This window comes from Microcaecilia unicolor, chromosome 13, assembly GCF_901765095.1.
Source record: "Microcaecilia unicolor chromosome 13, aMicUni1.1, whole genome shotgun sequence".
Classification (NCBI taxonomy): Eukaryota; Metazoa; Chordata; class Amphibia; order Gymnophiona; family Siphonopidae; genus Microcaecilia; species Microcaecilia unicolor.
Window position 1 is genome coordinate 58,624,171 of NC_044043.1, and position 12,005 is coordinate 58,636,175.

At 46.7% G+C, this 12,005-nt stretch overlaps 1 protein-coding gene across 2 annotated transcripts in view; it reads left to right on the plus strand.

Moving 5' to 3' along the window:
- Positions 1–12,005, plus strand: part of PHF12 (PHD finger protein 12) — a 149,416-nt gene that overhangs the window by 17,435 nt on the left and 119,976 nt on the right. The window lies entirely within an intron of this gene.

Here is a 12,005-nt window from a genome sequence, read left to right on the forward strand (position 1 = left end):
GCGTAGCAATAAGAAAATTGTACAGCCATAACCTCTCTCCCTAGTACAATGCCTCAGATCCCAACACCTCCCCCCCTCCTCTAGGAGGAGCCTCCCCAGCAAAATAAATAAAATCTAGGAAGCAGTCTGGCGTGAGGTCCATTGAACATATAAGTCCCAAATCTTATGGTAAGTCAACAGTTCGCCTGTGCGCATAGCTGTTAACTTGGACATCAGATGAATATAGTCCAACTTGTGAAGAAGAGCTTGCAAACCCGGGAGTGTGGGGCTCTTCCACACTGCTGCCAGGACCAGTTTACCTGCCACAAACACCTACATGGCATAACTGTACGTTTTTTTACTCCCCATGGTTTGAAGTGTAAAAAAGGTCCATCTTCATAGGATATTGGACTGCGGTAACCTGATAGTGTTTACTATCATAGACCAAAACGTTTGTGCATGAGGACAAGACCACTAAATGTGAAACATATCCCCCACCAACCCACAATGGCACCAGCATAATGCAGACCCTGAATGAAACATCTTAGAGTAACTTATGACCATTTTCAACCAGGGCACTAGAGACAGAGACCTTGAGGAGGGACTTGAATACCCTTTCCCTCTGCAGATATTCATATGAGGTGCCTGCCTTCTCCCACATTGTCAAATAATAGGTCTGTCAAAGGAGAGGAGAGCTTTATATATCCTGGAAATCCCACCCTTCCCTCCTCCCCCAGCTAGCGCCCCCTCAAGACAGGTTTCCGTCAGACTTAAATCTCCTTTTGCCCTGCACGCACTATAAAGTCTCAGAGTTGATAGTAGTGAAAGTAGAATTGATGCCATATTCTTCACACAAGTCAGCATATGATATAATTTCCCCTTCCTCCCACACTTGACCTAGCGTACAAAGGCCCAGTGACTCCCACAATCAATAGGTAATATCTAAAACTCTTGGGCCAAAAGGGGGCACAAAGTGAATATACATGTGTAGAAAGTATTGTCTGCCAGGAAAGAACTTCTCTGATCATACTCCAAATAGTCAAGGGCCATCGAAGCAGAGGGGGTAACCCTTGGGCCAATTCTTTGAGGCACCGAGACGGCAGCCACGGCACTGCTTTTAGTGGATACTGATCAATCCACCCCTGCTCTAGTTGTTTCCAAACTTTTCCGGTGCCTTGTGACCATTCTGCTAATATTCGAAGGTGGGCCGCTTGATAATATAAAAGAAAAGAAGGAACCCCCATCCCTTACTGGAGACATGTTTGATACATCACTGTCCGTCACACCAGTGGGGGCCTCCTTTTCCAGATAAAAAAAGACCCTATGCTGCAGTCCCCGAAAAAAGCTATCCGGCAGAGAGATAGTCAATGCCATAAATAGATATAATAGTTTTGGAAGTATGATCATTTTTATTGCATTAATCTGCCAATCCATGAAACCGTCAGCCCTTCCCATCTATCCAGCTCCAAAAATAGTTCTCGTACCTTGGCTGGAAAATTGATCTCGTATATCAAGTCAAGGGTACGAGGAAGACACACCCCCAAATATCATAGCCCACCAAAAAGGGTAGCTAGATTGATCCGTTAAATTGATATCTAAAGCTTCAGATTTATCGAGATTGATTTTAAACCCTGATAATTCTCCATATTCCTGTAGCAAATAAAGTATCACTGGAAAAGATGTCAGGTCTGACAAGGTAAGCAGGATATCTGCAAAAAGTAAAATCTTAGGCTCCACATGTCCGTAACAAGGACCTCTAATATCAGGGTGTGCCCGTATCTTGGCAGCTATAGGTTCAGCTGATAGAGCAAAGAGTAGGGGGGGGACAAAGCACAGCCTTGACGCATGCCTGTAAACAGAGAAAAAGGGTTAACTCTGGCCATTAACCCTAACCGCCGAACAAGGAGCAGCATAAATCAACCTTGGCCATTGTAAGAAGTAATATAGTAGATGACGGCAGAAAAAGACCTGCACGGTCCATCCAGTCTGCCCAACAAGATAAACTCATATGTGCTACTTTTTGTGTATACCTTACCTTGATTTGTATCTGTCATTTTCAGGGCACAGACCGTAGAAGTCTGCCCAGCACTAGCCCCGCCTCCCAACATTCCACAATTTCTTCACAACTGCAAAGAGATAATAAGGCCAACTCACCCGATCGAATGCTTTTTCCGCGTCTAGGGATAGCAAGCATAAGGGTGTTTCATTAGCTTGCGCTCCATAGATCAGGTGAAGAGCTCTACGAATATTATCAAATGTTTGCTGTCCATGAATGAATACCGCTTGGTCCTCATGAACCAGTGAGGGGAGGTAACGCTTGAAGCTAGGATTTTTGTGAAGATCTTATATTCAACTCCCAGAAGTGAAATAGGCCTATAAGACTCACACAGCTGCGGGTCTTTGCCTGGTTTGGGTATAGCTGTTATCGTAGCTAAATTCCATGTCTCTGGCAAAGAGTACCCTTCCCCAAAGGAGTTAAACACCTGCAACAGCATCGGAGCCAGCAATCTACCAAATGTCTTATAAAATTTATTAGTAACCATCTGGTCCCAGTGTCTTGTGCGGAGCCAAATCTCGGATTGCTTGGGTTGAGACAAGGCCTGATTGGCTCCCTCTGACAATCTAGGCAGGTCCACCTTATCTAAGTATGTAGTTAGCTCATCAACATCTGGGTTAGCTTCTGATGTATAGAGAGTTTCATAAAATTGTTGGAACGAGGGTAACAGGCTATCAGAGTTCGAATGAAGCTTTCCACTATTATTCATTAGGGTGGCTACCTGCGCCCTAGTGCTTTGTTGTTTTAACTTACGGGCCAAGAGTCTACTTGCGTTGTTACCAAACTCAAAGTGGGACTTCCAAGCCCTTTGTAGTTGCTCAGAAACATCTGCCAGCTGCAAGTCATAGAGTTCAGTGCGAATTTTATGTACCTGATCTAGGAGAGATGGCTTGGTCTGCAACTCCTGGTTATGGAGTTGTTTCTCAGCCTGAACTAATCTTTTTTTTTTTTAAATTGTCTTCCTCAGACGTGCGTGTTTTCCGTACATGAACTCTCAAAGCAGTAAGGTGACCTCTCATGACTGCCTTAAAACCATCCCATAGGGTTCCTGGCGAGACTTCCCCTGTATCATTAAATTGTATATAATCCTTAATCTGACTTTCTAATTGGGAGATATGTGCCATATCCATGAGCAGTGTATCATCTAGTCACCATTGCCAGGTGGTACAACCCTCCCCCAGGAGACTCAATTTCAGTAAAATCAGAGCATGATCTGACCAAGTATGGGGTATTATTTGATGGCTACAAACTCGTTGCAAAATCGAACAATCCCCCAACCAAAAATCTATCCGAGAGGAAGAGTTATGTACTGAAGAAAAGTACGAGTATGCACGTAAAGTAGGGTTAACTTGTCGCCAAAGATCTATTAATTGCCAACGTGCAGTGAACGCATGCAATCTTTCTATCTCGCGCATAATGAACCTACTGAGCAGAGTTATCTAACCGTGGGTGAACTGTGAGGTTAAAATCTCCCCCTACCAGCACAGACCCCTTCCCATGTTTTAGCAGCAATTGGTCCAAGTTAGAAAAATGTCCCTATGATCCGCATTGGGACCATACACATTCACCAAAGTGTATGTTGTTCCTCCTAACTTGAAGACCACTAGTATGTAGCGACCCCCCCCCCCCCCCCCCCCTCATCTTTGACTACTTTCAAAATTTGCCATGGTTTGGAGTTATTAAATGCCGCCATAACTCCTCGGGTCTTGGTATTATCAGTATTAGAAGCAAAGTACAAATGAGGATATTTACAATGAGAACATAAGTGCTCATGAACGGGCTTTAAGTGCGTCTCCTGTACTAGGACCACATCCGCCCCCAGGCGGAGTAGCTCCCGATGCAGGAGCTGTCGCTTTCGTGAACTGTTCAGCCCTCTAGTGTTCATAAGCACCAAAGAAATGCTAGCCATTTAAAACATTCACATACAAAGTATCGCTCCCCTCATCCAGATTGCCCCCCCATCTTACATCACAAAAACCTTTTGGCCACCCCCCCCTGTTTTCTACAGACTCCACCCCCCCCCCCAACGAGGGTGGGGTGTCATCAGAGGAAGTGCAAGGCAAGTATAAGACCTCCGCTGAACCCACACAGTATATCAAAGTAGTAACATTCAAAATGTAATATAGATCTCATATTCAGACAAAGCTATTAAATCATAAGACCTCAACCTTCCGGAACAACAACATAACTCTGCAAAGAGGGTGCTCTCAAGAACGTTCATTATATATACAACTAGCATATAAATTCATAGGACCCCTCTTCATAACATAGTTCCAGCAAGAAAGAGTAGAAAGAAAAAGCACATCATAAGACATCAAGTTAGTTGACTTGCTGATTGCACATCATAAGACATCAAGTTAGTTGACTTGCTGATTGCTGTCGTTGCAATCGCTTATGGCCTTTCATAACTCGCTGCCATTTTGAGGGGGGGGCGCCAGCAGGATCGGCTCCAGTAGATTTAGGGGCCAACCGCTGTGATGTCGTATCTCTCTGGTGGAATTTCTCGTGCCTCTGCAATTGACTTAATCTGATGTTGACTACCATCTTTGTAGAAGATTAAGGCAAATGGGTGGCGCCACCTGTAGTGGAGGCCCATCTCACTCAGCTTCTTGGTAACCGGCTTCAACTCTGCACGGCACCGCAAGGTTGCCGCTGCCAGATCTTGATAAATTTCTATGTTGTATGAATCCCATTGAAAATTCTGTGCTTGTCATGCAGCTTTTAGCACTTGCTCTTTGATTTTATAATCTTGAAAACAGGCTATTATATATTTAGCCATATTATTGCGCGCCTGCCCTGCGCTCTGTGCACCCTCTCCAGTATGACCAAACTAGGCTCAATCTGGGTCCCTGCTTCAGAACGTACTATTTTCTGAACATCAGATTCGCTATCTTGATATAGGGGAGTCTCCGGGAGGCCCCAAAATCGCAAGTTTCGGTGGCGGCTGTGATACTCTAGATCTTCAAGTTTGTCGTGTATAGATTGCTGTCCCGCTTCAAGCTCTGCAAGTCGTTGATCCGCTAGGGTAAATTTTCCAGAGTGTTCTTCCAGTTGGGCCTCTGCTTCCTCCAATCTGCCACCCAACTCCTGGATGCCACCCCGCAGGTCTGTTCCTAGCGTGGCTAAATCCACCCGCAGTGCTTTTAGATCAGATCTGATTTCTTGAAGCAAGTCTTTTAGCTCAGGCAGATTCAGCGTCTCCTGGACCTCTAGCTCATACCCCAACGCAAACAAGTCCCCCTGGGGCGAGTTCTGGGAGGCAGCCGGGTTCCGCGGGGCCTCCAGCCCTTGACTGCGTGCACCCTGCGACATTGCCCTGCCAGAGAAAGCATAGCGAGACAAGTCTGTTGATTCTAATCAGACACTCATCATACTGCGATGTAGTTGTTCGCAATCTCCCCCTGATATTTTAGATAGCGATGTTACTGAATGTCAGGGAATCGCCACGATTTTAGTGTGGGTGAGCGGGAGCTCAGCACTTATGCGGCCATGCTGTTCAGTGACGTCACTTCCTCTCACACGATGAACGTATTTTATTGCTTGGCACCATCACTCTGGAACTTTCTCCAAGCCCCCCCTCCAGCTGGAACTCTCATTTCCATTACGTTACTTCCCACTATTCCAGGACGTACGGGTAGTCATGTCCATCAACTAGCAGGTGGAGATAGAGAATACAGAACTGAGCACCACTACATAGCCCCATGCTAGCAACCCAGTTTCTCAGTATCTTCTATCTCCAGCAGGTGGATGGACAGACTTCCTCTGTCTCTGGACCCAAGGCCTTAGCTCCTGGTCCAGTTCATAAACTGGTTCCCAGTTGAGCACAATGTTGAGTTGTGTGTATATACCTGGTGGTGCTGGGTCCCTGTCTTTCTTTCTAGAGTGCCTTTTCTTCACTTCCCTCTCTCTCCTCTTGTGGCTGTGAGGTGCCTGATCAGTAACTAAAAAAAACAACCCCAAATAACCACCAGGTTATTTCAGGCCAACTCAGCATCTAAAGAGTTCAGCTTTGGCGGCAAGGATAGTGTATCCAGGCCAGCGGGGTGGGTCATTGCAGGGGGGTGGCTGTACCCCTGGCACAGGATGCAGTGCGGTGAGTCTCCCGGGTTTGTGTTGGGCATTGTGGTAGAAACTATTATAAAGAACAAAATTACAGAGCATATTCAAAAGCATGGATTAATTTTTTTTTATTTATTTTTTTTATTTTAGTTACATTTGTACCCCCGCGCTTTCCCACTCATGGCAGGCTCAATGCGGCAGGCAATGGAGGGTTAAGTGACTTGGCCAGAGTCACAAGGAGCTGCCTGTGCCGGGAATCGAACTCAGTTCCTCAGTTCCCCAGGACCAAAGTCCACCACCCTAACCACTAGGCCACTCCTAATGAGACAAAACCAACATGGATTTAGTGAAAGGAAATCTTGCCTCACCAATCTTTTACATTTCTTTGAAGGGGTGAACAAACATGGATAAAGGTGAGCCGGTTGATGGTGTGTATCTGGATTTTCAAAAGGCATTTGACAAAGTACCTCATGAAAGGCTCCAGAGGAAATTGGAGAGTCATGGGATAGGAGGTAGTGTTCTGTTGTGGATTAGAAACTGGTTAAAAGATAGAAAACGGAGAGTAGGGTTAAACGGTCAGTATTCTCAATGAAGAAGGGACCTGTGCTGGGACCGCTGCTTTTTAACATATTTATAAATGATCTAGAGATGGGAGTAACTAGTGAAGTAATTAAATTTGCTGACAACACAAAGTTATCCATAGTTGTTAAATTGTGAGAGGATTGTAAAAAATTACAAGAGGACCTTACGAGATTGGGCGTCTAAGTGGCAAATGACTTTTAATGTGAACAAGTGCAAAGTGATGCATGTGGGAAAGAGGAATCCGAATTATAGCTACGTGATGCAAGGTTCCACGTTAGGATTCACTAACCAAGAAAGGGATCTAGGCGTCGTCGATGATACGTTAAAACCCTCTGCTCAGTGTTTTCCATTCCTTTCCTAATAATACCTAACATTCTATTTGCTTTCTTAGCCACCACCGCCACACACTGAGCAGAGGGTTTTAATGTTTCATCATCGACGCCGTATCACTCCATGGTGCGACTGCACCTCAAATATTGTGTTCAATTCTGGTCGCCGCATCTCAAAAAAGATAGTGGAATTAGAAAAGGTACTGAGAAGGGCGACAAAAATGATAAAGGGGATGGGACGACTTCCCTAGGAGGAAAGGCTGATGCAGCTAGGGCTCTTCAGCTTGGAGAAAAGATGGCTATGGGGAGATATGATAGAGGTCTATAAAATAATGAGTGGAGTGGAATGGGTAGACTTGAATCATTTGTTTACTCTTTCCAAAAATACTAGGACTAGGGGGCATGTGATGAAGTTACAAAGTAGTAAATACAAAACGAATCGGAGAAAAGTTTTCTTCGCTCTTAATTAAACTCTGGAATTCGTTGCCAGAGAATGTGGTAAAGGGAGATTAGCTTAGCGGAGTTAAAAAAAAAAAAAAAAAAAAGGTTTTGATGGCTTCCTAAAGGAAAAGTCCATAGACCATTATTAAAATGACTTAGAGAAAATCCGCTGCTTATTTTTGAGATAAGCAGTATAAAATATATTGAACTTTTTTGGGTTCTTGCCAGGTATTTGTGACCTGGATTGGCTACTGTTGGAAATAGGGCTTAATGGACCTTTGGTCTGTCCCATTGTGGCAATACTTGCATACTTGTAGGCTTTAAGAAGGGCATCAACAGCATTAAAATAAAAACTGACATCAAACTCAATTGTTGCCAAAGGCTGCAGAAAGCGGTTAATGGGAACATGGAAGAGAGCAGAACCTTGTAGAACCTGACGTGTTAATGGGGAAAGCTGTAGATATCATGTCATGAGTCATCACTGAAAAAGAGTTTTTAGAAAAGAATTAAGCCAAGCGAAGAACCGCTTTCTAATCCCAATCCCATGCAATCGGGATAAGAAGCTGTTGTCAACCAGGTTGAACTCTGCTAAAAGATCTAATGAAATGACTAATGGCCTGTACTTTACTGTGAGAGGCTGTAAGTATAGCTTTGGTTCTATGACCATGCCAAAATCTGATTGCCTCAAATGGAGGGCAGTATTACCAAGAAAATCCACAAGCTGATGTAGTACCACTTTTATCAGTCATAGCCAGAACAAATGAAGGGATAGGAACTTGAGCTAGCAATAGTATGGTACTTTTTGTAAAAGCAAGCAGTTACACACAGACTTTCTTTGGGTAGCTTTAACACATCTCTAACATAGGGCTCCCCAAGCTAACGCCTGTGGGTCAGACCAGGGTTTAGAGGCCATTTTTCTGGCCACCCATATTTTTACTGTTCACAGCTGAAATAATTTGGGAAGGAAGTTTTAACTTTTTTTATTTTTATATACATCTTCAAAGCTGGTTTGGTTTCCAGACTCCTTCAGCACAAGACAACCGTGGTAGTATATATACCTTGGTGAAAAAGATAGTAAACTCAAGTAGGGACCTTCCCCACACAGGCACACACACACGTTTTGTTAGGTGATTTGAAATGTCCTATATGACCCTGCTCTTGAAATGTTTGGGGATTCCTGTCATAGTAGAAAAGTGCTGACAAAAAAATCACAAATACAGGAATAAAATCATTAACTGCCACATTGGGTAGAAAGGATCTCTTAGCAGTACTCTGGCCCACAAGAAAGTTTGCTAACCCCAGGCATTCAATGGAATATACATGCAGAAATAAGGGGTTTAGGTTTGTTTTTATATTCATCTCTCCCCATCAACAATGTGTAACTGATGAGTTACCATCAAAATAATGTGTTTTCAAGTTTATTAATTTGCTACTTCCTTGTCATCAAGCAGATGAAGCCATTACGTATGGGTTGTGTCCATCAACCAGCAGCGGGAGATAGAGAGCACTCAACCTTTCACAGTGCCTCATGGCCAGCCAGCTCCACTGCCTCTTCAGTATTCTCTATCTCCCCAAGCAGGGTGGCTGCAGCTTCTTTGAGCTCCATCAAAAATCTGCCTGGGGGTGGCTCCTGGCTTGCCAGTTGTTAGCCAGGGTGTTAGAGGCTATAGCAGCTTCACTTTGAAGGCACATAGGTTAGCCCTTTCCCTGCCTTACCCATGCCCCCGTGGATGTGGACATATTAGCTTGCTTTTCCCTGTCCTTTCCCACTCAGTGGATGCAGGCACATTGGTTCATCTTTCCCTGCCTTTCCCACTCATCTGAGCCTCCGGAGTTCTTATTACCTCTGCTTTCCTCACAGCGTTTAAAAAAAAAAAAAAAATGGAACAGAGGTTTTCCTTTGATCCTTCTATGGGACCGGAGCTGTGATACTCGGTCCGGTGAGGTAAGAGTGTTTTCTAACTCCTCCGGGGTGGGCCTGCGATCGGGGCGTTTTTGGCACGAAACCGCCATTTTGAATTTTCCTGCCGTTTTCGGCGATGGCTGCAGAGAATGTAAAGCGCTGTTCCCGGTGTGGCAAGCGCAAATCAGCAGCGGGGCTCTGTAAATTGTGCTGTACAGGTGTAAGAGCCGGCCCGAGCATGACAAGCGATGATTCTTCCCACTCAGAGCTGGCAGTGAACGCCATTTTGAATTCTCCGCATGGCGCGGCCTCCAGAGAGCCGGGGGGGGGGGGGGAGCTCGAATTGAGGCTATTCAGGGAGCGGCTAGCCCCGGACGGGATCTGGGTGCCCAGGGCGAGTTTTTCTCCCCTGATTTTGTGTTGTTATTGCATAAAGAGCTCTCCCTCAAGGGTCATCTGAGGCCCCTTCTATTGTCCTCCCCCCCCCCCCCCCCCCCCCCCCCCCCCCCCCCCGGTGGATTCTGGCCTGGGACTGCCCGCTGAGGCTATTTTCCATGATAATTGGCATAAAGAAAAGCGTAGAAGGGCTAATTCCTCTTCAGATTGTGGTGCACCTTCCCCCCCCCCCCCCCCTGGTCGTGCTGTGAGGATTCGGAGAGTTCTGGCAGGCCTTCGTGGTCTGAGGAGCCAGAGTCAGGTGCAGAATTACCACAGGATCTGGATGATCCCTCCGCGGTGAGGATTTTCCACCGTGATGAGCTGCCAGCGCTTATTTCAGATGCCCTACAGGTCCTTTCTATTGAAGAGCCTGACAGTGGCACGGCCTCCTCTGTGAATCCTAGGATGGCTAGTACCAAAAAGCCTGCTCGAGCCTTTCTTTTGCATGACTCCATCCAAGAGCTTATTTCCGCTCAGTGGGCTGACCCCGAGGGACCTTTGAAAGTTTCCAGGGCTATGGGGCAATTATACCCTCTGCTTGAGGAGCATTTGGCTCGCTTTGCAATACCTAAAGTAGATGCCCTAGTCACTGCGGTGACAAAGAGAACTACCCTCCCTGTGGAAGGAGGAGTTGCCTTGAAGGATATACAAGACCGTAGACTGGAATCAGCACTTAAACGGTCCTTTGAAATTGCAGGTCTTACTGTTTGGGCGTCTGCATGCAGTTGTTACGCTGCTAGAGCCTGCCTGGCGTGGTTGCAACAGGCAGTGGAACAGCCTGGAGATGGAGTGGAGCCCTTCTCGGATGTGGCTCCGCGGCTGGAGTCGGCCTTGTCCTTTTTGGCTGATGCCCTTTATGATATTGTCAGAGCTTCGGCTAAACAAATGGCAGTAGCTGTGGCGGCTCGCCGTCTTATTTGGCTACGACATTGGGCAGCGGACATGGCCTCTAAGCAAAGGTTGGTGAAGTTGCCCTTTCAAGGCCTTCTCCTATTTGGTGAGGAGTTGGGAAAAAAAAATTGTTAAAGGCCTGGGAGATCCTAAACCCCAGCGCTTGCCCGAAGATAGGCCGAGGCCTTCCTCCAAGGGCCAGGCGGTACAAACTCCTCTTATAGACCTCGCTTCCGTGAAGCTAGAAGGTACCGCCCAGGGCGTTCTGCTGGGTTCACTTCTCGTGCCCGTTTTTCAGCAGAGGAACTCCTTTCGCTCGGACAAGCGTTCCGCAGCCACCGGCTCTAGGCCTGGAGTTCAGGGGCGACCTTCTCAATGATGGTGCACTGGCCCCCTCCTCGCTTCCTGTCATCGGAGGACGTCTTTGCCGAGGAATAGGCCAATATTTCCTCAGATCAGTGGGTTCTGGACCTGATCAGAGATGGCTACAGAATAGAATTCAACGCCCCAGTAAGAGACGTGTTTGTGGAGTCCCGATGCGGTTCTGCCGCCAAACGGGCGGCAGTAGAGGAGACTTTGCAAGGTCTGATTCAGTTAGGGGCCGTGTCCCCGGTACTTCCCACCGAACACGGCTACAGCCGATACTCCATCTACTTTGTGGTGCCGCAAAAAGGTGGGTCTTTTCGCCCTATTCTGGACTTAAAAGAATTAAACAAGTCCCTGAGAGTGCGGCATTTCCACATGGAAACCCTGCGCTCCGTCATTGCTGCGGTACAGCCAGGAGAGTTTCTCACGTCTCTAGACCTGAAAAAAGCTTACTTGCACATACCAATTTGGCCCCCGCACCAGAAGTTTCTGAGGTTTGCGGTGTTGGGAAAACATTTCCAGTCCCGGGCCTTGCCTTTTGGCCTCGCCACAGCTCCCCAAACCTTTTCGTAGGTAATGGTGGTAGTAGCTGCTTTGCTCAGGCGAGAAGGTATCAGGGTTCACCCGTACCTAGACGACTGGCTCATCAGAGCAGACTCTGTAACAGAGAGCTATCAAGCTACAGCCAGAGTGGTCTCAGTACTTCAATCTCTAGGCTGGGTCGTCAATATGGCCAAAAGTCGTCTGACCCCCTCGCAATCTCTAGAATATTTGGGGGCCAGGTTCGACACAGACTCGGGCTGTGTATACCTACCCGAGCTAAGGCGGTGCAAGCTTCAGAATCAAGTCCCGTCTGCTCCTGAGGATGCCCCGCCCGCGAGCTTGGGACATTGTCCAGCTGCTGGGATCAATGACAGCCACATTGGAAGTGGTGCCCTGGGCGAGAGCGCACCTGAGACCT